The following is a 26546-nucleotide window of genomic DNA, read 5'->3' on the forward strand; positions in this document are numbered from 1 at the left end:
GCCCGACCTGATCGTGGAAGATACAGTATCATCAGGGGATGGCAACTATCCCCCAGTCTCCCTTGATTGTACAGAGCAGCTCACAGGCCAGGACATTGCCGGCTTGCGTTTTCAGGGTGCCACAAGATGGATGCCAGTCTCATGCCAATGCTACAGATGGCTTTTTGCATGCCCGGTTCATCCAGGCAGAGCTGCCCACATTAACGAGGGTCGGAGTTTAGGTTGCCTGTTAACTCGGCAGCTTTTCCAGTCCAGTGAATTCAGAGCGAGAGGACAGAGAGGAGATTGGCTGGCGTCCCCGGGTGCCGTTAAACTGATGGTATCTTAAGAGAAGCCCGGCTCTCAATCTACCTGGTTCCTGATAGCCAACCCAGAGCTCAGTGTGGGCACAGGCTGTGCACCTTGCAGGGGACCCTCCGCATCCTCATGGCAGGCAGGCCTCCCACTGCAAGGGCCAACAGGCCAGGTGAGTTTGAGGGAGCCCAATCCGCAGGACAGCGACTGCCTGCTCTGGCCTCCCCAAAACTTTGTTCCCCCTCTCCAGACCTCCCCCAGGAACCTGTTAAACTCTAGCAATCCCAGCTGCCAAAGAAGGAAAGAGCGGAAGGGGGCTGGGGGGCAGACACGCGGAAGAGATGGCCGAACGGAGGCTGGTGGCTTCTGAAGCCGGACCTAGCAAGAGCAGGGAGGCAGAGTTGGGGGGGGGGAACTCGACACCATGGGCCTTGCAGGGTCTCAGGACACCCCAAATCTCCTGAAGCCTGGTTCTCGCTCTGAAAAGGGATGGGGGGGGGGGAAAGACGACAGGTGCCCATCACACGCCGCGGAGCTGCAGCGCAAATTACCACCAGGCTCCAATGACACAGGAACGAATCCCCCCGCTGCCAGCCCCAGCGCGGGCCCCTCGGCCCACCCCAAAGCACCCCATGTGCGCGGCAGCCCGCGGGGGGGGGGGCAGCCCCTGCTGGGATCTGGACCCCCCCCCCGCCGTGTTACCGAGTGGGGAGCTGGGAAGTAGCCCCCCAGGGGAGACTGGTCGCGAGGAGTCCGGCGGGCAAGAAGGGGGGGAGGGAGGGAAACCCCCTTTCCTTGCCAGCTCCGCAAAGAAGGGGCCCAGCCCCCACCCAACCAGGCAGAAAAAGGGGACGGCGGCCAGCCACCCCCACAGCTGCAGGGGGAAGCGCCGGAGCCACCCGCGCCCCAAGCCCAGCCCCGGCCGCGCGCGGGGACCGACCCCCCCCCCCCCCCAGCCGGGCTCCTCACCTGGCCCCGCTCGGGCGCCGCCGGGCCCCCTCCGCAGCCTCCTGCGGCTCCGCAGCCGGCTCCGCACAATGGGATCTGCAGTGTCTATAAATCCGCCGCGGCTCGCTCGGCGGCGGGGCACCGGGGGGGGGGGGGGGAGAGGGGCGGCCCCGGGGCTGCGCTGCCCGCCCCCGCCGGGTGCACGGGCTGGCCCCGCAGCGCCCGGCTCCCTCCGCGCGCCGACCTTTGCGCCGCGAGGGAGCCGGGCGGCCTCCCTTATAAGGGCTCGGTCGCTATGGCAACCAGGACTCCACCTGTCCTTCCGCAGCCGCGCGGGGCCGGGACGCGCCGCCGCTCCACCCCCCCCCCCCTCCCGGCCGCAGCCCCCTGCCCGGCGCGCGGCCCCGCGGGCGAAGCTGGGGCGGGGGCAGCGTCTGGCCGGCCCAGCAGGGGGCGCTGCAGGGGATGGTGCAGGTTGGGGAGGGGAGTGCCTGGCTCTGCCAGCGGGGGGCGCTGCAGGGCATAGGGGGGGGGAGCGCAGGCTGGGGGGAGCACCTGGCTCTCCCAGCGGGGGGCGCTGCAGGGGATGGTGGGGGGGAGTGCCTGGCTCTCCCAGCAGGGGGCGCTGCAGGGGATGGTGGGGGGGAGTGCCTGGCTCTCCCAGCGGGGGGCGCTGCAGGGGATGGTGGGGGGGGTAGTGCCTGGTTCTCCCAGCGGGGGGCGCTGCAGGGGATGGTGGGGGGGAGTGCCTGGTTCTCCCAGCGGGGGGCGCTGCAGGGGATGGTGGGGGGGGTAGTGCCTGGCTCTCCCAGCGGGGGGCGCTGCAGGGGATGGTGGGGGGGGGTAGTGCCTGGCTCTCCCAGCGGGGGGCGCTGCAGGGGATGGTGGGGGGGAGTGCCTGGTTCTCCCAGCGGGGGGCGCTGCAGGGATGGTGGGGGGGGTAGTGCCTGGCTCTCCCAGCGGGGGGCGCTGCAGGGGATGGTGGGGGGAAGTGCCTGGCTCTCCCAGTAGGGGGCGCTGCAGGGGATGGTGGGGGGGGAGTGCCTGGTTCTCCCAGCGGGGGGCGCTGCAGGGCATAGGGGGGGAGCGCAGGCTGGGGGGAGCACCTGGCTCTCCCAGCAGGGGGCGCTGCAGGGGATGGTGGGGGGGGGAGTGCCTGGCTCTCCCAGCAGGGGGCGCTGCAGGGGATGGTGGGGGGAGTGCCTGGCTCTCCCAGCGGGGGGCGCTGCAGGGGATGGTGGGGGGGAGTGCCTGGCTCTCCCAGCAGAGGGTGCTGCAGGGGATGGGGGGGGGGTGCCTGGCTCTCCCAGCGGGGGGCACTGCAGGGCATGGGGGGGAGCGCAGGCTGGGGGAGCACCTGGCTCTCCCAGCGGTGGGTGCTGCAGGGGATGGGGGGGGCGCCTGGCTCTCCCAGCAGGGGTGCTGCAGGGGATGAGGGGGCGCCTGTCTCTCCCAGCGGTGGGTGCTGCAGGGGATCGGGGGGGGAGTGCCTGGCTCTCCCAGCAGGGGGCGCTGCAGGGGATGGGGAGGGTGCCTGGCTCTCCCAGCGGGGGGCGCTGTAGAGGGTGGTGGGAGGGAGTGCCTGGCTCTCCCAGCAGGGGGCGCTGCAGGGGATGGGGGGGGAGTGCCTGGCTCTCCCAGCGGGGGGCGCTGCAGGGCATGGGGGGGAGCGCAGGCTGGGGGAGCACCTGGCTCTCCCAGCGGTGGGTGCTGCAGGGGATGGGGGGGCGCCTGGCTCTCCCAGCAGGGGGTGCTGCAGGGGATGGGGGGGCGCCTGGCTCTCCCAGCGGGGGGTGCTGCAGGGGATGGTGGGGGGGAGTGCCTGGCTCTCCCAGCAGGTGGTGCTGCAGGGGATGGGGGGGGTGCCTGGCTCTCCCAGTGGGGGGCGCTGTAGAGGGTGGTGGGAGGGAGTGCCTGGCTCTCCCAGCAGGGGGCGCTGCAGGGGATGGGGGGGGAGTGCCTGGCTCTCCCAGCGGGGGGCGCTGCAGGGCATGGGGGGGAGCGCAGGCTGGGGGAGCACCTGGCTCTCCCAGCGGTGGGTGCTGCAGGGGATGGGGGGGCGCCTGGCTCTCCCAGCAGGGGGTGCTGCAGGGGATGAGGGGGCGCCTGTCTCTCCCAGCGGTGGGTGCTGCAGGGGATCGGGGGGGGAGTGCCTGGCTCTCCCAGCGGGGGGCGCTGCAGGGGATGGTGGGGGGGAGTGCCTGGCTCTCCCAGCAGGTGGTGCTGCAGGGGATGGGGGGGTGCCTGGCTCTCCCAGCAGGGGGCGCTGTAGAGGGTGGTGGGAGGGAGTGCCTGGCTCTCCCAGCAGGGGGCGCTGCAGGGGATGAGGGGGCGCCTGTCTCTCCCAGCGGTGGGTGCTGCAGGGGATCGGGGGGGGGAGTGCCTGGCTCTCCCAGCGGGGGGCGCTGCAGGGGATGGTGGGGGGGAGTGCCTGGCTCTCCCAGCAGGTGGTGCTGCAGGGGATGGGGGGGTGCCTGGCTCTCCCAGCAGGGGGCGCTGTAGAGGGTGGTGGGAGGGAGTGCCTGGCTCTCCCAGCAGGGGGCGCTGCAGGGGATGGGGGGGGTGCCTGGCTCTCCCAGCGGGGGGCGCTGTAGAGGGTGGTGGGGGGGGGTGTGGCTCTCCCAGAGGGGGGCGCTGCAGGGGATGGTGGGGGGGAGTGCCTGGCTCTCCCAGCAGAGGGTGCTGCAGGGGATGGGGGGGTAGTGCCTGGCTCTCCCAGCGGGGGGCGCTGCAGGGCATGGGGGGGAGCGCAGGCTGGGGGAGCACCTGGCTCTCCCAGCGGTGGGTGCTGCAGGGGATGGGGGGGGCGCCTGGCTCTCCCAGCAGGGGGTGCTGCAGGGGATGAGGGGGCGCCTGTCTCTCCCAGCGGTGGGTGCTGCAGGGGATCGGGGGGGGGGGGAGTGCCTGGCTCTCCCAGCAGGGGGCGCTGCAGGGGATGGGGGGGCGCCTGGCTCTCCCAGCGGGGGGTGCTGCAGGGGATGGTGGGGGGGAGTGCCTGGCTCTCCCAGCAGGTGGTGCTGCAGGGGATGGGGGGGCGCCTGGCTCTCCCAGCGGGGGGCGCTGTAGAGGGTGGTGGGAGGGAGTGCCTGGCTCTCCCAGCAAGGGGCGCTGCAGGGGATGGTGGGGGGGGTAGTGCCTGACTCTCCCAGCGGGGGGCGCTGCAGGGGATGGGGGGGGGAGTGCCTGGCTCTCCCAGCAGAGGGTGCTGCAGGGGATGGGGGGGTAGTGCCTGGCTCTCCCAGCGGGGGGCGCTGCAGGGCATGGGGGGGAGCGCAGGCTGGGGGAGCACCTGGCTCTCCCAGCGGTGGGTGCTGCAGGGGATGGGGGGGGCGCCTGGCTCTCCCAGCGGTGGGTGCTGCAGGGGATGGGGGGGGTGCCTGGCTCTCCCAGCAGGGGGTGCTGCAGGGGATGAGGGGGCGCCTGTCTCTCCCAGCGGTGGGTGCTGCAGGGGATCGGGGGGGGGAGTGCCTGGCTCTCCCAGCAGGGGGCGCTGCAGGGGATGGGGGGGCGCCTGGCTCTCCCAGCGGGGGGTGCTGCAGGGGATGGTGGGGGGGAGTGCCTGGCTCTCCCAGCAGGTGGTGCTGCAGGGGATGGGGGGGGCGCCTGGCTCTCCCAGCGGGGGGCGCTGTAGAGGGTGGTGGGAGGGAGTGCCTGGCTCTCCCAGCAAGGGGCGCTGCAGGGGATGGTGGGGGGGGGTAGTGCCTGACTCTCCCAGCGGGGGGCGCTGCAGGGGATGGGGGGGGCGCCTGGCTCTCCCAGCGGGGGGCCTGCAGGGGATGGTGGGGGGGGGGGTAGTGCCTGGCTCTCCCAGCGGGGGGCGCTGCAGGGCATAGGGGGGGAGCGCAGGCTGGGGGGAGCACCTGGCTCTCCCAGCAGGGGGCGCTGCAGGGGATGGGGGGAGTGCCTGGCTCTCCCAGCGGGGGGCACTGCAGGGCATGGTGGGGGGGAGTGCCTGGCTCTCCCAGTAGGGGGCGCTGCAGGGGATGGTGTGGGGGGGAGTGCCTGGCTCTCCCAGCGGGGGGCACTGCAGGGCATGGTGGGGGGGAGTGCCTGGCTCTCCCAGTAGGGGGCGCTGCAGGGGATGGTGCAGGAGAGCGAGGGTTGGGGGGAGCGCCTGGCTCTCCCAGCAGGGGCTGCTGCAGGGCAGGGGTAGGCAATTATTTTTGGTCACGGTCCAGATTTCTTGGGCAAGGTTCAGTCAAGAGCCAGACGCCAGAGAAAATAATTTAAAAATAAACAACAACAATAAGGACAAGTAAATAAAAAGATTGCGGGGTTCGTCCAAAAGCATCTGGCGGGCCAGATTTGGCTCATGGCTCACCTATTGGCTATCCCTGCTGGGGATGGTGCAGGAGAGCTGCCCGGGGGGGGGGGGGGGTGAGTCCCTGGCTACTGCAGTCCCAGCCTCTCCCAGCAGGAGGTGCTGTAGGGAATGCTATAAGAACACAGGCTACGGGGTAGCTCATTGCTCCTCCAGCCTCAGCCCCTTTCCCCCCCAGAAGCGTTGCTGCAGGGCATTAGGTGGGGAAATCGCGGCTATTGCGGCTCTCCCAGCAGGGGGCACTGCACAGCTTGGGCTCACCTTGTCTGGGCTGCGACTGCGCTGGGAGGGGCGGTTTTAAAAGACCCCGCCCAGAGTCCCAAGCAAGGGTCTACGCGAAGAACGGGTCATGCCCACACGCATGCAGCATACACACAGGGACGCTGGAGCAGATCGCGGCAGGAACAGGCACCGTGGTAGCCATGCAAATGAAGGCAAAAATTATGCAGGAGAAACCCAAGTTGGTGCTTTCAAGATCTTAAAAGAGCCTTCAGAGCACAAGCCACAGAGACTAGAGTTAAACGCTTCGGCCCGGCCCCCTGTTACACACTGATAATGAAGTGGAGCAGCTTATTAGCTGTCGGGTATTCCATTGCGGGTGGCCAGCCCAGCCTGGCAGGGGGCGGAAATCTGCTCTGCCCCTCCCAAAGTCTTCGCTCGTGGTTGGAACTGCTCACCCTGGAGCACAGACAGCTTTGAGCAAGGTGTCTGCCAGCCTCCTCGCTGGGGCTCTGCCTCTTCCCCCTTCCCTCTGCGTGCCGCGTCTCACCACCCCTGGTAGCCCCTAAGCCCACGCGTCCCTAGGTCCAGCGTCCCAGTGGTACCTGTCCCACCCCCATGGGCAAGCGTGTGTCCCGGGGAGCAGGACCCAGTGCGTTGCCGGAGTCCAAGTGGCTGACTCACATCAGTCCAGTCCCTTCGGAGGGGTACGGAGATGCACAAGTCCCAGGCCAACGGTACCACACTTGTTTCACATAGCCGTGCCCATCTCCACGGCTGTAGCCCACACAACCAGGCCCCCTACACCGAGCTGGATCTGACTCCCGGGGCTGACGCAGCAGGGCCCGTTTCTACGGCTGCCCCCCGCCCTGACAAGGTCTCCCGATGTTGACCGCTAACTTCACAACCAACTCCCTCCACAAACGCCCCCGTTCCCTTCCCGCTGCCACGCTCTTCCCCTCCCTCTGAGCAAGTCCGTCGCCGCACAAAGATGGCACAAAGGACGAGCCTCGGCCCAGCCCCATGCTGATCAGCCCTCCCACTGCGCGTGGCCATTTTCCTGGCCTCGTCCCATACGCCTAGCCTGAGATACGGCGGCTGCCAAGGTGGGGCTGTCCTGGTCCCCTCAGCAGCGCCCTACGCCTCACCACTGTATCTCCCAAGAGACACCAGCCCGCGCCTGCTGTGGTTACACACGGACGGGGGACCCTCCATCTGAACCATGACGTGCGTTCTGAAGGGGCGACACGGAGGGGAGACGATGGGCCATGTGTGTGAGACCTGGGGGATCCCGGTGTCCCTGTGCCGTGGAGCAGTGCCAGACAAAGACCCTATGTCAGTGCGGGAGGAAAAGAGACTGGGGAGAGAGGGAGCTGAGAAGCAGCGAAGGGACCACCCAGGGAAGGGGGTGATGCGTTGGGGGGTGCCCCACAGTGCTGGGAGGTCGGGCGGCAACCCCCTAGTAATAGCTCAGGAAGGCACACACATGCTGGACATATGATATAAGGAGTGGGGAAGGGGACGCCCCAGAGGGCGAGAAACTGCAGGGTGGGGTAGGCAGCTATACCACCCTCCCAGGATCTCAGCAGCAATTCCTGCTTTCCAGGCCTCCTCAAAGGGCTGGGCCCTTCCTATGCAGCTAACGTTCACTTCCACCATTTAGCTGTCCCCGTGCAATGCTTCCCCTCTGAGCCCAGGTACCCAAGGAGCAGGCAGTGAAGCCCCTGGGGGTCAAGAGTCAGTAACACCCCAGTGGTGATCAAGGTGAGACCAGCCAGGTGGGAAAGGGCCACTCTCTGCACCCGTCCAGCTCTGTGCTCCAGAGGAATCTCCTGGGCTTTACAACCCAGTGGTGCATTTATCACCACAGCCCACCGGGAGCTCAGTCAGAGCCCAACTCTCGGGGTGTTTTCACAAGTCTTGTTCCCTTTCTTAAAGCCCCAGCTACTGGAGTCCCTTGGATTAGGTGAAAACCTCAGCTTGCTTTTCTGGGGTTTTAACAAGCTCGAGAAATGCACGGAGGTTGAAAACCACTGGTCTAGGCAGATGTCCCTCACCTTTGTAGTATATGAACATCTCATAAACCTCAGGGAATCTGCCCTCACAACCGCCCTGTGAGGGAAGGGAGGAATCATTATCCCCATTCTACAGGTGGGGAAATTGAGGCACAATAACTTGTCCAGGTGAGCTAGCAATCAGACCCTGAGTGTCCCCATGCAAGCCCCCGCCTTCGCCACAAGATCACCATTCCTTTTCCCAGCCAGCAGCTGCCAAGCAAACCCTGAAGCTTTAGCGTGCAGCAAATAAACTCTTTCCCTCACTCCCCCCTCTTCCCCCCTACCAGCGATGACCCTAAAAACTTGGCAGCAAGCAAATCATGCGGAGGGTGAGCTCTGGGTTCCTTCTGCAAGACAGAAAGCCCAGGAGTCAGGAAAGAGCCCTGGATTTTTACATGTATATTTTAGCTTGGCCCTGGTTGCTGATATATATTTATTTATACTAAAATCGGATTTATTCTGGGCAGCTGCAAATCTGCTGTTTTCAGAAAGCCACCAGTACACTAACCCCCCTCCTCAGCCTTTTGTATTCTGTAGCAAAACTGGGCGAGCTTAAATCCCAGGCTTTCGTATACTTTCATTTAGTCTATAAAAAGGCACATTTCTGCTTGAGCCACCCTACTGTATTTTCCCCCCCCTGCAGCCTGCAACCCCGAGGGCACCAGAAGAGGGGAAGCTTTAGGGCTGTACAGCTGGCATGCCTGCACTGAGAGGGTTACGGTCAGGGGAATGTTTGTAATCCTCTGTTTTCTGGGGTTTGTCATTTGTCTGCACAATCGTGCGTTCCCGGCTGGCACGTGCCATGCCAGATCTCAGCTGACAAGCACATTCTAAAAGCAATTCAGATGGCTGGGAGTCACGGGCAGGGGACAGGGGAAAGGGTCACCCATTGCAATTCATTATTAATTATTATTATTATACACATTTCTAACTTTCCAACCCAGCTCGGATGGAAGCAAGGCCATTTGGCTGATGGGCAGTTCACAGTACAAGGGCGCTGTGACGATGTGACTCAGCAGGGAGGGGGGAGTGTTGACCTGGGAATGTGCCCTGGGGATGGGAGACCTGAGAGCCTGTCACCTGAGCCAGGAGGGGGAGGGGGAGGTAACACCTCTGCCCGGGAATGTGAACAGAGGCTGCAGCAGGGAACCTGCTGGGTGGGGTTAGTTGGCAGTTTTGGAGGCTGGGGGGAGGAACACAGGGAACCCCAGGGCTGGGGTCTAAGCTCCCTGCTCCCCCAGAAGGACGTGATCGAGGGGTCCTGGTTGTACCCACAAGCTCTGTTGTGGACTGTGTTCCTGTTGTCCAATAAACCTTCTGTTTTACTGGCTGGCTGAGAGTCTCAGTGGATCCCAGGAAGAGGGGTGCAGGGCCTGGACTCCCCCACACTCCGCGACAACTGGTGGCAGCGGTGGGATCTACTGCACCCCGTGAACGGCGCTTCCTGCAGTAAGTGACTGGGGAACAGTAAAACGAAGGGGAATTGACGGGGACCAGGCGTGCTGAAGATTCAGAGAGAGACGGTTTCGGGGGGCGGCTAACCCCTGGGAATGTGTGACCAGAGAGAAAGACTTTTGCAGTAACAGGGTCCCCCGGGGGATTGCAGCGAGCGGTCCCAGGGGTGGAGGAGTCTGCAGCTCGACCCTGGCAAAGAGGTGGTGACCTCAAGAAGGACTGGCACACTAAGGGCTTTTCCTGGAAACCGTGGGAAGCTGCCCGGCCTGCGAGTGGCCAGCAGGGAGATGTACGCTAAACGCCTTAAGAGTGACCTGGTGGAGCTGTGCAGGCAGAGGGGGCTGCGCATCGGGAGGTCCACCAAGGAACAACTGATTGCCCAGTTGGAGGAGAGGGATCGCTTGGATGACCCGATCCCTGTCCCTGAGGGGAGCCGCCCGGCAGACGCAGCGTGGGCCCCGGGGCCTGACCGGGCTGGGAGGGGTCAGACTGCTGCCGAGGACATCCCGAGACCCTTCCTACCTATGCCTGGGGGAGGGGTTGGGGGAAGCCCAGCGAATACCGAGGGCACCCTGACCCCAGCACCCAGCAGGGGATCCTCCCGGCGGAGCTCCCCATCCCTGGAGCGGAGGCGGCTGGAATGGGAGAGGGAGATGAAAATGAGGGAGCTGGAGGATCATGAAAAACAACGTCAACATGAGGAGAAACAACGTCAACATGAGCAGGAGGAGAAGGAGAGGGAGCGTCAGGAGAAGGAGAGGGAGCGTCAGGAGAAGGAGAAACAAAGACAGCATGAACTGGAGCTGGCCAGGCTGAAGAGCAGTGGGGCCCCGGCTGTGGTGAATGAGGGGGGACCCAAGACTGCAAGGAACTTTGATAAGTGCTTCCTGGCCCAGCGGAAGGAGGGGGAGGACATAGATAGCTTCCTGACGGCCTTTGAGAATGCCTGTGAGCTGCACAGGGTTGACCCTGCAGACAGGCTCCAGTTTCTCACCCCCTTACTGGACCCCAAAGCCGTGGAGGTGTACAGCCGGATGACAGGGCCGGAGGCAGGGGACTATGAACTGTTCAAACAGGCCCTGCTCCGTGAGTTTGGGCTGACCCCCGAGATGTACCGGAGAAGGTTCCGGAGTCAGCGTAAAACGCCTGAGGTCACCTACCTACAACTGGCCAACCGGATGCAGGGATATGCCCGCAAGTGGACAGCTGGGGCCCGAGCTAAAGAGGACCTGCTTGACCTAATTGTACTGGAGCAACTGTATGAACAGTGCCCTTCCGACCTGAGGCTGTGGTTGGTGGACAAAAAGCTCGAGAACCCCCAGCACGCAGGGCAGCTGGCCGACGAGTTTGTGAACAGTCGGTCAGGGGGTAGCCGGGAGGAGTCCCAAAAGAACAGGCCCCCCCCGATGCAGAGAGAGAGTCACCAGGGGGCCTCCCAGCGGGGAAATAGGGAGAACCCCCTCCCAAGGGGAACGCCTGGCGTCGGGCCCCTCCGACCCGCTCGAGGGGACCAACGTGACCTGAGCTGCTATCACTGTGGCCAGAGAGGCCACATACGGTCCCAGTGCCCTGGGCTCAGGGACAAACTGAGCAGACCCAACCTACCCAGGGTTAATTGGGTAGGGACCCAGCTGGACGAGGGGCAGACGACCCAGGAAAGGGGGCCTACCAGTTTACCACCTGCTCAGGAGGGAAGAGTACCCCAGGCCAGCTCCACCAGAGGGCTGGAGGCTCTGGACTCAGGGCGCTCAGTTTACAGGGTGGGCGCGGGGCTGTCCCTCCGGAGAGAGTGCCTTGTTCCCCTGGAGGTGGATGGGAGGAAGGTCAATGGATACTGGGATACGGGCGCGGAGGTGACGCTGGCCCGGCCCGAGGTGGTGGCCCCAGATCGGGTGGTGCCCAACACCTACCTGACCCTGACAGGGGTGGGCGGGACCCCATTTAAGGTGCCCGTGGCAAGGGTACACCTGAAATGGGGGGCCAAGGAGGGCCCCAAGGATGTGGGGGTACACCACCATTTGCCCACTGAAGTTTTGATGGGGGGAGACCTAGAGGACTGGCCAAGCAAGCCCCAGACCGCCCTGGTTGTGACCCGTAGCCAGAGCCGGCGAGGGCCACTGCTCCCTGACCTCGGGGAGGGTACCGCACCGGAGGCGCAGGACCCTACCCTGGTGGGAAGGGAGGGCCGAGGGGCACGGCTCAGAGAGGCTGAGGCCTCAGACCTGGCCACTGAGGGGGAACCGGTCCCCATCCCTTCCCCAGCCGCTGAGTTCCAGGCCGAGTTGAGGAAAGATCCCTCCTTGCGGAAGCTCAGGGACCTGGCCGACCTCGGTGTGGTACGGACCATGAGGAGAGGCTGCCAGGAGAGGTTCCTGTGGGAGAAGGGGTTCCTGTACCGAGAATGGGCTCCCACAAGGGAAGTGGAGTCCTGTGGGATCAGGAGGCAGCTGGTGGTCCCCCAGAAGTATCGCCGCAAGCTCCTGTACCTGGCCCATGACATCCCCCTCGCAGGGCACCAGGGAATCCGGCGCACCCGGCAGAGGTTGCTACAGAACTTTTACTGGCCCGGGGTCTTTACCACGGTCCGGCAGTATTGCCGATCCTGTGACCCCTGTCAGAGGGTGGGGAAGGCCCGGGACAAGGGGAAAGCGGCTTTGAGACCTTTGCCCATCATAGAGGAGCCTTTCCAGAAGGTGGCCATGGACATCGTGGGGCCTCTCAGCAAGACGACCCGGTCGGGGAAGAAATACATTCTGGTGGTGGTAGATTTTGCCACCCGCTACCCCGAGGCAGTGCCCTTAGCTTCCATTGAAGCAGACACCGTGGCCGATGCGCTCCTGACCATTTTCAGCCGAGTGGGGTTCCCCAAGGAAGTCTTGACAGACCAAGGCTCCAACTTCATGTCGGCCCTGCTCCGGTGCTTGTGGGAGAAATGTGGGGTCCGGCACGACTGGGCCTCAGCTTATCACCCCCAGTCCAACGGGCTGGTGGAGAGGTTTAACGGGACGCTAAAGATGATGCTGAAAACCTTTATGAACCAGCACCCGCAGGATTGGGACAAGTACTTACCTCACCTGCTGTTCGCGTACAGGGAGGTGCCCCAGGAGTCTACCGGATTTTCGCCTTTCGAACTGTTATATGGAAGGAGGGTGAGGGGCCCCCTGGACCTGATGAGAGACGAGTGGGAGGGGAAGGCCACTCCCGATGGAGAGTCAGTGGTGGAGTATGTCCTGATCTTCCGAGAGAGACTGGCTGAACTCATGGGCCTGGCCAGGGAGAATCTGGCCAGAGCCCAGAAGAAGCAGAAGGTCTGGTATGACCGCACGGCAAGGGCCCGTGCCTACGCCACCGGGGATCCGGTGATGGTTCTCATCCCTGTGAGAAAGAACAAACTACAGGCCGCCTGGGAGGGCCCTTTCAAGGTCGTCAAGCAGCTCAATGAGGTAAACTATGTGGTGGAGCTGTCGAACCGGGCGCACCACCGCCGGGTGTACCATGTGAATATGATGAAGCCATATTATGCCAGGGGGAATGTGGTGTTGGCCGTGTGTGGACAGTGGGAAGAGCAGGGAGATGACCCTTTAGTAGATCTATTCCCTGGGACCAGAGCTGGTTCCCCCCTGGAAACAATCCCCCTCTCGGATCAGCTAACCCCTGCCCAGCAAGCTGAGGTCAGGGGGGTGCTGCATCCGTACCGACAGCTGTTTTCCAACCAGCCTGGACGCACTAATCTGACTGTCCACCGGGTGCAGACAGGGTCGCACCCGCCGATAAGATGCTCCCCCTTCCGAGTCACAGGGAAAACTGCTCAGGACCTGGAAAGAGAGGTCCGGGACATGCTGGCTTTGGGGGTGATCCAGCCATCTGCCAGCCCTTGGGCCTCGCCGGTGGTGCTGGTCCCCAAAAAGGACGGGTCGGTCCGGTTCTGCGTGGACTATCGGAAGCTCAATGCCATCACTGTATCTGATGCCTACCCCATGCCCAGGCCGGACGAGCTCCTAGACAAACTGGGAGGAGCTCGGTACCTTACCACCATGGACCTTACAAAGGGCTACTGGCAAGTGCCGCTGGATGCAGATGCCCGACTGAAATCGGCCTTTATCACCCCTCTGGGGCTCTATGAGTTCCTGACCCTGCCTTTCGGCCTCAAGGGAGCGCCGGCCACCTTCCAACGCCTAGTGGACCAGCTCCTGAGGGGGATGGAGAGTTTTGCCGTGGCGTATATTGATGACATCTGTGTCTTTAGCCAGACCTGGGAGGACCACGTGTCCCAGGTTAGACAAGTGCTGGACCGACTCCAGGGGGCTGGGCTGACTGTAAAAGCGGAGAAGTGCAAGGTGGGGATGGCGGAAGTGTCTTACCTGGGCCATCGGGTGGGGAGCGGCCGCCTAAAGCCGGAACCAGCCAAGGTGGAGGTGATCAGAGACTGGCCCGCTCCCCACACCAAAAAGCAGGTCCAAGCCTTTATTGGGATGGCAGGATACTACCGAAGATTTGTGCCCCACTTTAGCGCCATAGCCACCCCCATCACTGAGCTATGCAAGAAGGGGAAGCCAGACAAGGTGGTCTGGACCGAGCAGTGCCAGGTGGCTTTCCGGGCGCTGAAGGAGGCTCTGGTCAGTGGCCCAGTTCTGGCGAACCCGGACTTTGACAAGGCCTTTGTGGTGTTCACCGACGCCTCCGACACGGGACTGGGGGCGGTGTTAATGCAGGAGGATGAAAAGGGGGAGAGACACCCCATCGTGTACCTGAGCAAGAAGTTGCTACCCCGGGAGCAACACTACGCGGCCATCGAGAAGGAGTGCCTGGCCATGGTGTGGGCCCTCAAGAAACTAGAGCCCTATCTCTTCGGGCGGCACTTCACCGTGTACACCGACCACTCTCCCCTGACCTGGCTGCACCAGATGAAAGGAGCCAACGCCAAGCTCCTGAGATGGAGCCTGCTCCTGCAGGATTACGACATGGACGTGGTCCACGTGAAGGGAAGTGCCAACCTGATAGCGGATGCGCTGTCCCGGAGAGGGGGCCCCGAACTTCCCCAGGTCACTGGTCACAGTGACCCCGCTCAGTTCAGTCTCGAAGGGGGGAGAGATGTGACGATGTGACTCAGCAGGGAGGGGGGAGTGTTGACCTGGGAATGTGCCCTGGGGATGGGAGACCTGAGAGCCTGTCACCTGAGCCAGGAGGGGGAGGGGGAGGTAACACCTCTGCCCGGGAATGTGAACAGAGGCTGCAGCAGGGAACCTGCTGGGTGGGGTTAGTTGGCAGTTTTGGAGGCTGGGGGGAGGAACACAGGGAACCCCAGGGCTGGGGTCTAAGCTCCCTGCTCCCCCAGAAGGACGTGATCGAGGGGTCCTGGTTGTACCCACAAGCTCTGTTGTGGACTGTGTTCCTGTTGTCCAATAAACCTTCTGTTTTACTGGCTGGCTGAGAGTCTCAGTGGATCCCAGGAAGAGGGGTGCAGGGCCTGGACTCCCCCACACTCCGCGACAGGCGCCACGTGGGAAGTGCCATGTTTCAGAGGGTATTAGCACCAACACATTTTCCAGCTAAGGTGACCAGATGTCCTGATATTCGCGGCTTTGTCTTATCTAGGCGCCTATTTCCCCCCACCCCCATCCTGATTTTTCACACTTGCTAGGTGGTCGCCCTATTTCCAGCTGTCTCGAAGGCGCCCCCATGCAATTCCATGCTGACCGTAGGGATTGCAAGTGCAGTGGGGGAGGTTTAGATTGGATATTAGGAAAAACTTTTTCACTAAGAGGGTGGTGAAACACTGGAATGCGTTACCTAGGGAGGTGGTAGAATCTCCTTCCTTAGAGGTTTTTAAGGTCAGGCTTGACAAAGCCCTGGCTGGGATGATTTAACTGGGAATTGGTCCTGCTTCGAGCAGGGGGTTGGACTAGATGACTTTCTGGGGTCCCAACCCTGATATTCTATGATTCTATGATTCTATGGACCCAGCTCCTTGCTGCTGCATGAGGCAAAAACAACCTTCTTTTGGAGTTTGAGGGCGGAGATACGCTTCTGCTCCTCTGAGCCCACATCCAGTTAAAGACAGTGCAGATGACACGAGTTAATGGATAGGGCCCACCCTGGCCTGGGAGTCAAGAGACCGGGATTCTAACCCTAGCTCTGTCACTGGGCCTTTTCCCCTTCCACCCTTTATCGGATCTCCGTAGACCGTAAGCTGTTCCGAGCAGGGACCATCACGACGTGTACAGCAACTAGTGCAAGAGGGCCTTGTTCGCAGCTGGGGGCTTTAGCTGCTGCCGTACCACACACAGTAAGTAATAATATTGCCACGCTAAGCCCTTCTTCGGGCTGACACCGCTTGGAAGGAGACTGGTAAATTTCTTTACTGTTTTATATTAATAAATTAAAACGGAATGTTTAAAAAAATCAGAACTTTGTGGTGTTTGCTTACTTCCTGCATTTTCTCCAGCTGGGGACAGCACTGGGTACTGCGGCGGTGGGATCTCAATCCAAAACTCAGACAGACAGGAAGACAGCGCTGCTAATCTGGTCTATTAGTCAGTTTCACTTTCCCTGTCTCCTTCCACTGTTTACTGTTAACCTGCCATTTAAAGCTCTCGCCCATATGGGTTTTGAATTAGCTCGCTTTAGCCTTGGATTTGGCTGTAGACTTGCTGACGGCCTGTTGGGTGTGTGCACCTGCCTTTTCTGCTCTGTGATATGTATACGTATGATTAAAATTAATATTGCATTCCCTTTCCAGGTTTCGTGATCAGCACCACAGTGTTCTGCTTTGGGGGCTGCCATGCTGAACGAAACATTGAAATTTCCGAAACATTTCTATTCAGATCTGATTTGCTAAACGCTCTTGTATATCATATTTTAAACAACAAGGTAAAATTGGGCTCTAAATTACCTGGCAGCCTCCCCCTGCCAAATGGCCAATATATTAAAAATACGAGCGAGTCTGTAACGTTTCAGAAAGGCTTTGATCATGTTTGTATCTCAATGTCATTTAAAGGTTGGCACCCACTGGTTCCAATCCCTCTATTTTCATTTACTCTCCTTAATTGTTTAACACGTTCAGAGAAGATGAATAATGCTTGTTTTCTTTCCCCAAAAGCAGATGCGACCATTTCTTTGTTTGCTGGTTTCTGCCTCGGATAGGGGGTGGCAGGCAGGACTCTGGGGAGTAATGTTCAGTGGTTATCAGTTTATAGGTATCTACATAGGAAAAAATATTTAAAACTGCTGAATTGGAATTCATTTGCAAATTGGATACTATTAATTTAGGCTTAAATAGACACTGGGAGTGGCTAAGTCATTATGCAAGGTAGCCTATTTCCCCTTGTTTCCCCCCCCCCCCCCCAGATGTTCTGGTTTAACTTGGATTTAAACTTGGAGAGTGGTCAGTTTGGATGAGCTATTACCAGCAGGAGAGTGAGTTTGTGTGTGTATGGGGGTGGGGGGGTGAGAAAACCTGGATTTGTGCTGGAAATGGCCCACCTTGATTATCATGCACATTGTAGGGAGAGTGGTCACTTTGGATGAGCTATTACCAGCAGGATAGTGAGTTTGTGTGTGTGGTTTTTGGGAGGGGGGTGAGGGGGTGAGAGAACCTGGATTTGTGCAGGAAATGGCCCAACTTGATTATCATGCACATTGTGTAGAGAGTTGTCACTTTGGATGGGCTATCACCAGCAGGAGAGTGAATTTGTGTGGGGGGTGGAGGGTGAGAAAACCTGGATTTGTGCTGGAAATGGCCCAACTTGATGATCACTTTAGATAAGCTATTACCAGCAGGACAGTGGGGTGGGAGGAGGTATTGTTTCATATTCTCTGTGTGTATATAAAGTCTGCTGCAGTTTCCACGGTATGCATCCGATGAAGTGAGCTGTAGCTCACGAAAGCTCATGCTCAAATAAATTGGTTAGTCTCTAAGGTGCCACAAGTACTCCTTTTCAGTCTAACAGAGGAAGCTCTAACACGATCAAATGGCTGGAAGTTGAAGCTAGACAAATTCAGACTGGAAACAAGGCGTAAATGTTTAACAGTGAGAGTAATTAACCATAGGAACAATTTACCAAGGGTTGCGGTGGATTCCTTAACACTTGCAATTTTAAAATCAAGATTGGACGTTGCTCTAGAAGATCCGCTCTAGGAATTGTTTGGGGGCAGTTCTCCGGCCTGTGTCAGACTAGATGATCCCAATGGTCCCTGCAGGCCTTGGAACCTATGAATCTGTGCATCATCCCAAGGGGGAGCACTCTGTCCCCTCTGGAGTGTCACCCCAAAACGGTGGGTTGTATTTATTTTAATATCTTTGGCTGCGCTTCACCCTTGGGCAGTGCACCAGCAGAAGGTCCATGTATTACCTAAATCCCACTTCAAACCTGGGCTTTATGGCTATGGAGCGCCTTTTGAGGGCTCTTCCCACAAGGATAAGTTTCACCCTCTGTGACAGAGACCATTAGAATCCAGAAGATCTTTCCACCCGATTATAACAAACCTCAAAAATCATTCAGCTCCTGAGTCCAAGCAGGCGGGGCTTTCTATAAATGCTGGCGGTTCCATTATTGTATTAATAACCGAAACATTTCAAGTTATTTATCAAGAAATCGCTCTCTTTGACTAGCAAGGGGATGCCTGTATCTCCAGCGCGGAACGGAATGGATTTAAAGACTATGCATGACACTCACTGTATAATGTCTAATGAGTGTGAACCCAGCGCAGCCGGAACAGGGGACTGATGATGATAAAACAACAATCAATAATTAACACTGCCTGCACCTCTGAGCAGGCTGGAGACAGTGAGGAAGAGGCTTTGCTTTGCTAGGCCTCTGTGGACAAAATAGCTGCTTTCATCAGGGGTCTGTTTGGCCCCAGAGAACACAGTGGGGAAACAAGGATTTTCTCCTCATTCGCGTAGGCAGAGAAGGCATGTTCTAAGAGTGGCTAAGAACACAGATCCAAATCCTCAGCTGGGGTAAATCAATAGAGCGCCCTTGGCTTCAGCAGAGCTACACGGCTATACACCACGCGGTGGATCTGGTCAATGGTTTCTGCCAAGGCTTAGTTTGTAATGAAAGAGGTGCCGGAGCTCCAGCAATTTTTTAACATTCATAACTGATGCAGCAAGCCCAGAGGTGCCGGGGCTCAGCACTGGTCCCTGCATACGGTGGTTTCTGTCCACACAGGTCGGAAGAAGCCATGTGATAACACAGGTGAACAGCACTCGCAGTCTGTAAACACGCCACGTAGAAGAGGCTTAATCCTAACTTCTCCAGCTGGTAGGTTACTCTGATTTTGATGCACTGGCTTTTATGAGCATGCCCAGAAATCTTCTCCTGCCTGCACAAAACCCTTTCGTAACACCAGACCATTAACGGAGCAGCCAACTCAGAGGGAAGCTGCAACCCAGAACCACTGGCGCCCCCCAGGGGAGAAGATGGGAGAAGCACTGAGTCTTGCCGGTCCAAGCAAGCACCTGCGGGCCGAAGTACGGAAATCAGTTTTAGGGTCAAGGGCCCTTCACAGATTATGCAATTTCAAGTCTGGGGAGCATAGACAAAAGCATATCGGCTACTCTCACTCTGCATGGGGGACAAGAGACAGAAGTCCCACTGGCATTCATGCGCCCAGCCTCGTGATTTTATCACAAGTTGGCGTTTAAAGCCCCAGCTCCTGGAGTCATGTGATCGCAGGAGACTCTCAGCTTGCTTTATTTATTTATTTATTTATTTTTGAACAGGAAGTTTCTAGCCCTTATGGTTGCAGAGAAAAGCTTGAATTCATGATGCCCAAAGGCTCACACCCCAGAGGGCAAATAAGAAGAACCCAAAGTGTATCCTTGGGCGGGAGGGGGAAATCCCATGACTTTTAAGATAATCTCATGATTTCACGGGGCCTGACTCATGAGTTTTGCATGCTCAGAGTTGGCCATGCCACACTCCTTCACTAAGCCATATCTCCACACCAGCCCATCCGCAGCATGGATTCCCCACCGTCCAGAAGCGGAGGAGGGCTGGGAAGGAGGACAGGCTCTGGGTCAGTGGCTTGAATCTGGCCTGGATCAACAAGGACCGTTTGGGTCCTATGTGAAATGAGGAGGGTAGCTCTTTGGTTCAGTCACCTGGGGAAGGCCGTAAAGATAATCCCAATGGTTGTTAAATTATGAGGAGTCTCTGTGGAGAGACCATGGAGACTGCACTGCCCTCTCCCCACATGGGGTGTCGTTGCTCCAGGTGCGGGGTGGTGTTGGGGGAGCCCATGCTGCACCAGTTCTGTGGTGAGAGAGATTATTACAGTAGGGCCCAAATGGGCTCAGCGCCCCATTGTGCTGGGTGCTGTATAAACACATAGGAAGCTGCGGCCTCTCCCCCAGAGAGCTGACCATCCCATTCAGCATGATACGACAGGCAGTTGTAACAAACAAGAGGTGGGAATGGGGAGGGTGGAGAGGGAAACGTGGGCACAGGGAGATGGTGGTGGGGCATTCATTGTTTTAAAGGATCAAACATAAACAAAGAGTAATAATCTCTAGCTTTTATCTAGCGCTTGTCACCAGCAGACCTCAAAGCACTTTACAAACAAAGTCAGCCTCGATATCCTCATGTGACCGATGGGGAAACTGAGGCACAGAGACGGGACGGGACTGACCCCAGGTCACCAAGCAGGCCCATGGCTGAGCCAGGAACAGAAGCCATGTCTCCTGAGTCCTTGTCCTGCGCCCTATGCACTAGGCCCCCAAGACATCACACAGCCATTGCTTTTTAAGGCCCGGAAGAGCCAGCCTGATCATGTAGTTTGCCCTCCTGCAGAACACAGGCCAGTGAGTCCTGCATGGCGCCCAGTGAAATCAGTAACTCCGACCAGCCTCCTGGAATTATCGTGGGAGAGCGCTGGCCAATGGCCAGGTCCGGGTTAAAACTGATCTTTTCTCACAACCTAACAGTTATATCCACCGATCCAAACTGATTTCTGGGACCTGGCCCAGCATGGGGGTGGCACACTGGGAAGGAAACCACTTCAACAGAGGGAAGGAAGTTGGTGTCCTACGCACACACCCACATGTGTAGATTAAACCTGGAGGGAGTTAAGACAAACAGAGACTTGGAGGACTCGATGCAGCCAAAAACAATGCCACATCAACCTTGTGACCCAAGCTACGGCCCTGAAGATTTTGTCCTAAAATGCTCTATTTCTTTCTGCCCACATTGCTTTCATCCCTCCAGGAGGCACCCAGCTGGAATTTCTCCACCTCCCGCTGCGCTCACCGCCCTCGGTGCCTTTCCATACCATGCAGTTGTAGCTGTGAATTCAGGGCTGGATTGACGGGGCTGGGGACTAGAGTCCTGTGGCTGATTCCCAGAGCATGTTCAGCAGCAGGACGAGCATTCCTCAGCCCATCCTTGGGGCAACCCGGAAGGGGGAAAGGACTGGTCGTGCCCAGGAAACTCTGCTGCAGCTTCCAACAAGGTTTCAGAGCAGCAGCCGGGTTAGTCTGTATCCGCAAAAAGAAAAGGAGGACTTGTGGCACCTTAGAGACTAACACATTTATTTGAGCATAAGCTTTCGTGAGCTACAGCTCACTTCATCGTGCATGCATCCGATGAAGTGAGCTGTAGCTCACGAAAGCTTATGCTCAGATGAATGTGTTAGTCTCTTCCAACAAGGGTAACCCAATAGTGTCAACTGTGGGGGTGGTTTATGTGGTGGAGACACACTTGTGCCCTGGGAACTGGACTGAGGTTACTCAATTCAGATCCCGCAGGCCCACCCAATGAGCCCTGGGCAATGCCAATGGGCTGCACTCAGCTCGAGCACTCTCAGAGATCTCTGCCTGCTCCCAAACCTGCCATCTGCGCACCTGCAGCATCCCATCAGTGCCCAGGTCTCCCAGCCGTCTGGAGCATGAGAGACCCGGCGGTTTCCCCCTTGAAACTAGCTGGCTTGGGACAAAACAGATGATCCAATTTAAAAGGAACAATGTGTTTGCTTCGGGAAGGAAACTTGGCACAGGCCAAAGGAATCATTGCAGCCAGATCAGAAACCACAAGAAAGGCTCTTTAAAGTCCAGGGTGCCATTAATTCCTCAGCATGTCAGTCCGGGGGAGGTAAGTGCAGGAAAGAAAGGGACTTATTGTCGGAAAACAGAGTGAAATATTAGCCAAGCAAAGGCTGCATTAGCACCTACAATAGCTGGCTGGCGGCAGGCTGCTTGTGTTGGCAAGATATTAGACCAGGACGCATGTGGTCTGAGTCCGATCCCCAGCTCTGTCTGCCACAGACCCCCTGGGTGAAACCTGTTACTTAATCGCTCTGTACCTTCACTCCCTCTCCATAACTAGGGATGGTGACGCTTCCTCGTCTGCCTGGTTTACTTAGACTGTACGCTCTTTGTAGCAGGCTGCCACGGATGTACAGAACCTAGCACAACAGAGTCCAGACCTGATCTTCAGCTTCTAGGCACTACTAGAAATAAACATAGTGAATATAAAGCTGTCAGACAAAATGCCAAAGCACCTGGAATTTCAAAGCTTGTCCTCCGCTTTCCAGGTTCCTGGCAAGGCATCTGGGGTTTGATTTGTCCCCTAGCTGTCACACGTGTCATAGACAGATTTGTATGTTACATGGAAGATGCACAGGGCCGGCATGGCAGAGTAAAGGCTGAATGAGAGGGCAGAGTAAAGGCTGAATGAGATATGGGGGCAGACTAAAGGTGGAATGTTCTATCTTTAGATGTGTGTGTTTGTTTGAATGATGGTGCCTATAAAATATTTTTTCCCCTTTTGAATTTCCTGATATAGAGTTACAACCTTAATTTCCCCTTCTCTGAGATGCTGCCTGGGAACAGAATGATTGTAATACCTAGCCCTTAGATAACACTTTTCATCAGTAGATCGCAAAGTGCTTCATAAAGGGGATCACTATCATTATCTCCCTTTTCCAGAAAGCCTCTGACATGGGCCCTCACCTCTTGAGCAAAGTAAGGAGCCACGGATCTGAGGGAAGATCCTCTCCTGGATCAGTAACTGGTTAAAAGATAGGAAACAAAGAGTAGGGATAAATGGTCAGGTTTCACAGTGGAGAGAGGTAAATAGTGGGGCTCCTGGGGATCTGTACTGGGAACAGCGCTGTTCAACATATTCCTAAATGATCTGGAAAAAGGGGTAAATGATGAGGTGTCAAAGTTTTCAGATGATACTAAATGACTCAAGATAGTTAAGTCGAAAGCTGACTGCAAAGAGTTACAAAGGGATCTCACAAAACGGGGTGACTGGGCAACAAAATGTCAGATGAAACTCGGTGTTGATAAATGCAAAGGAATGCACACTGGAAAACATCATCCCAACTATACATGCAAAATGATGGGGTCTAAATTAGCTGTTACCAGTCGAGAAAGAGATCTTGCAGTCACTGCGGATATTCACTGAAAACACCTGCTCAGTGCGCAGCGGCAGTCAAAAAAAGCAGGCAGAATGTTAGGAACCATTAGGAAAGGGATAGATACTAAGACAGAAAATATCATGATGTCACTATACAGATCTATGGTATGCCCACACCTTGAGTACTGCGTGCAGCTCTGGCCACCCCATCTCACAAAACACGTATTAGAATTGGAAAAAGTACAAAGGAGGGCAACAAAAACAATGAGGGGGATGGAACAGCTTCTGTCTGTGGAGAGATTTAAAAGATTGGGACTGTTCAGATTAGAAGAGAGATGACTGAGGGGGGAAATGACAGAGGTCGATAAAATCATGCCTGGTGTGGAGAAAGTGACTAAAGAAGTGTTATTTACCCCCTCACATAACACAAGAACCAGGGGGTCATGCAATGAAATTTAATAAGCAGCAGATTTAAAACAAACATAAGGAAGTACTTCTTCACCCAGTGCACAGTCAACCTGTGGAACTCATTGCCAGGGGATGTTGTGAAGGCCAGAAGTATAACTGGGTTCAAGAAAGAATTAGATAAATTCCTAGAGGATAGGTCCATCAATGGCTATTACCCAAGGTGGTCGGGGTGCAACTGCATGCTCCTAAATCTCTGACTACTAGAAGCTGGAATTGGATGGTGGGATGGATCACTCGATAACTGCCCTGTTCAGTTCATTCTCTCTGAAGCATCTGGCACTGGCCACAGTTGGAAGACAGGATTCTGGGCTGGACGGACCATTGGCCTGACCCAGCATGGCCATCCTTATGTTTTTATGTAGATGGGGAACTGAGTCACAGAGTGGGGAAATGACTTTTCCTAAGGTCACCCAACAGGCCAGTGACAGAGCAGGGAATAGAAACCACATCTCCTGAGTCCCAATCCAAGATTTACAAAGACACATTTATTTTGCCACTCAGTAGACGAAAACTCATTGCAGGTGAAGAGAGGGCCAACAGGTACTTTAGGGAGTTTGTATAGACTGGAATAAGCACCAGCTCCCCCTTGAGCCCCACCCTGCTGCCAGTTGCATGGCCAGTCCCACGGCCTCTGGAAGAGGTGAGGTGTGGGTGGGATTTTATGATGCTGAGATACAACAGGGCCTAACAAGACCATGCCACTTTCTAATGGATGCTGCAGTCCGTGCAAGAGGCATGTAGGGTCCAGGTGGAAACCTTAGGAACGAGCCCTGGGAGAGCCCTGGTTGTTTCTCAAGCAAGAATGGGAGGAGTAGGGTGAATAAGGCAGGTAAAAGGCCCGTGCTCTTGGGGGGTGGGGCGGGGACTGTCTTTCAGTCTTTTCATTTTGGAAGGAATGATTGCATGGAGCAGGGCATCGCTGACGGTCTGGCTCTGGTAACCGAGTGCGGACAGGTGCTGTGTTCTAATCCCTTCCCCTCCGCACACACAGCTCTGCCAATGCACCTCAACCCTGGGCTCCAGCTGCCCCTGACCTTCTCGCCCTGGGCTCCCCACAGTTCTGCTGATGCCCCACACCCGCAGCTGTTCCGGTTCTGGAGCCCAGACGGCTCTGGAGATGCCCCTCACTCCTGGCACCATCTGCTCTTCCACCCTGCATCTCGCCCTCCACCCTGCCCCCGCTCTGCGAATGCCCCTCAGTCCTGGCCCGCAGCCCCCCTGCTGTGCCAGGACTCCCCCTCGCCCGAGCAGACTCGCTGAGGTGGGGGGAGAGACCAGCAAATTCAGCTCATTGGTGCCCCCAGCAGGGTTCAGGTTCTCATTCATCCTGCCAAGCCCGCAGCCTCTTTCCCAGCCCCTGAGCCTGCTGGAGCAGTGCAGGGGCTGGACGCAATCCAGCCCTGTTCCCAAAGGCCTGCTGGCCGAGCACCAGTCCCAAGGCTGATGGGGGGCACGCCCCGATGCTCAGTCCTGCTGCATTCTGGGAGGACACGAGCTCTCAGCCAATCCGGAAGCAGCAGCTTCCCTCGCCCTCCCCCCCCTTTTGGGATGCTGCCCTTTCCAGCGCTGCCCCATTCACCTCCTTCCCCTTCATCTGCTCCTCACCCCATTGCTAGGGCTTCAGCTGCCCCCTCTTACCCACGAGGCCTGCAAAGCACCCCACCCCCACCTGACTGCAGCGGGGGCTGCTCCATCTAGTGGCACAGGGCACAGCCTGTGCTCACTGCAACGGAGAGCAGAGCGTGAAACCACTGAGCCCAGCCGCTCCCCGGCCTGGTCCAGGGTTAGGCCCCATGCAGGAGCCACCTCTCTTCCTGAGCTGTGATTCCAGAGGCTCCTGCTGACACACGCAGGGTCGCGCCAGATACCCCAAGTCACCAGGTGCGGCTGCCAAATCCCCTGGGGCCCTTTCGGAAGCAGGCTCCATTGTGACTCCTGCTAGCAAGCCGGTTGGCAGCAATCCGCAGGTGAGCCCCACCGAAGCAGGAGGAACCGGGACCGCCAGGGACATGACGGCAGCTCAGTGCCTGGAACGCCGGTGTCCCAAAGGTCCCTCTGCGCCTCTGCTACAGATCTAGGTGCTGTTTTCAAACGCCTTTGCTGAAGTCCCCTGAAGCAGGGAAGCACCTGTGCCGGAAAGGATGGTAACATGCTGGGGAGCTCGCAAAGGGCTCAGCGGGGCCGGGCCCTTGAGGAGTGATTCGTGCCTTGCCATCGCCCGGCACGGCCCAGACATGGACGGACGATTCCTTAGAGTGGGCGGCCGCCTTTGGCTGGAATTCTGTGCTGCGCTCCCCGGAGAAGAGCTCCCGCAGGGTCTGTCTGCACTGCCGTCGGAGGGGCGACTAGCTGGCTCAAGTAACGAAAGCAGCGAAACCGCGGCCGCCCGGGACCTGGGTACGTGCTCGAGCGGCTGGCTGGCGCTGCTGAGGTGCCACGGTTGTTTTCAGGGGCTACATCCACACGTGCTCAGCCACACGTCTGATTGCAGTGCAGCCAGACCCAGTCGCAGCTCTGAGTGTGGAGGGGAGGGTGGCTTTGTGCCCTGGGGTTTCTAGGCTGGTCAGGGGCCGAAATAGCTCTAACTTACGGCAGCACCCCCGGCGGGCAGCTCTGCAGCCTGGAACTGCTGCAGCATCCCCAGAGCTCAGCACTAGGGAGATTCCCTGGCCCGTGCCCTGCACCAGAGTTTGTGAGAGGGTCACAAACCAGCCAGCCTCTGTATGCCACCGTGGCAGCACTGAGTGGCTGCGGGAGGGGAGAACCTCCCTCCTTTCATCGCTAGCCCCGAGCAGAAACGCAGCAAGCACCAGAAGTTCCCTCGCTATCGTACGTCCAGGAGAACATATAACCCCTGTGTGCCGAGCTGGGACTGGGGCAGGAGGGGGCAGAGGGCTCAGGGAATGTGCGATGGGATAGACAGCTTGTTGCACCTAGCTCCGTTCCAGCCCAGATCAACTAACCAACATGGGTGGATTTGGGGTCGTGGTCCACTCCTTAGAGGACAGGCATCCATAACACCAGTAAGCTCAGCACAGAAGCCAAGCCCTGAACAGATCATGGCAGCTCATCTCCAGGAGATGGTCAGGGTTGTTATTCTTATTTAGCTCTTTTCATCAAATGATCTCCAAGGGCTTTACAAAGGAAGTCAGTGTCAGGGGAAACTGAGGCACGGGGAGGCAAAGCGACTTGCCCAGGGTCATCCAGCAGGCCAGTGGCTGAGCTGGGAACTGAACGCATGATTTCTGAGTCTCAGGCCGGCGCTCTACCCATGGGGTCACACTGCCTCCCCTCTGCACTGCATGGCTCTGGGGGAGCTTGTCCCATTGCTGCCCATGCTCTGGAGATAAGGGAGAGCTATAACGCATTCCGTACTACGGAGATGCCGGCAGATGCGGCACTGCTCTCCCCTCCTGCTGG

At 58.3% G+C, this 26546-nt stretch overlaps 1 protein-coding gene across 17 annotated transcripts in view; it reads right to left on the reverse strand.

Moving 5' to 3' along the window:
• Positions 1–26546, reverse strand: part of SRCIN1 (SRC kinase signaling inhibitor 1) — a 193558-nt gene that overhangs the window by 78679 nt on the left and 88333 nt on the right. Inside the window, exon 1 of one of the 17 annotated variants that reach the window (XM_048829851.2) lies at positions 1264–1384. The exons of 15 other annotated variants lie outside the window; for them this stretch is intronic. The gene's annotated coding sequence lies outside the window, so the exon portion shown is untranslated. Of the gene's footprint in view, positions 1–1263; positions 1385–26546 lie in introns of those variants that run through there. One more of the 17 variants, XM_048829850.2, reaches the window with a different exon arrangement.

The sequence above is a fragment of the Caretta caretta genome, chromosome 27 (assembly GCF_965140235.1).
Source record: "Caretta caretta isolate rCarCar2 chromosome 27, rCarCar1.hap1, whole genome shotgun sequence".
Taxonomy (NCBI): Eukaryota; Metazoa; Chordata; order Testudines; family Cheloniidae; genus Caretta; species Caretta caretta.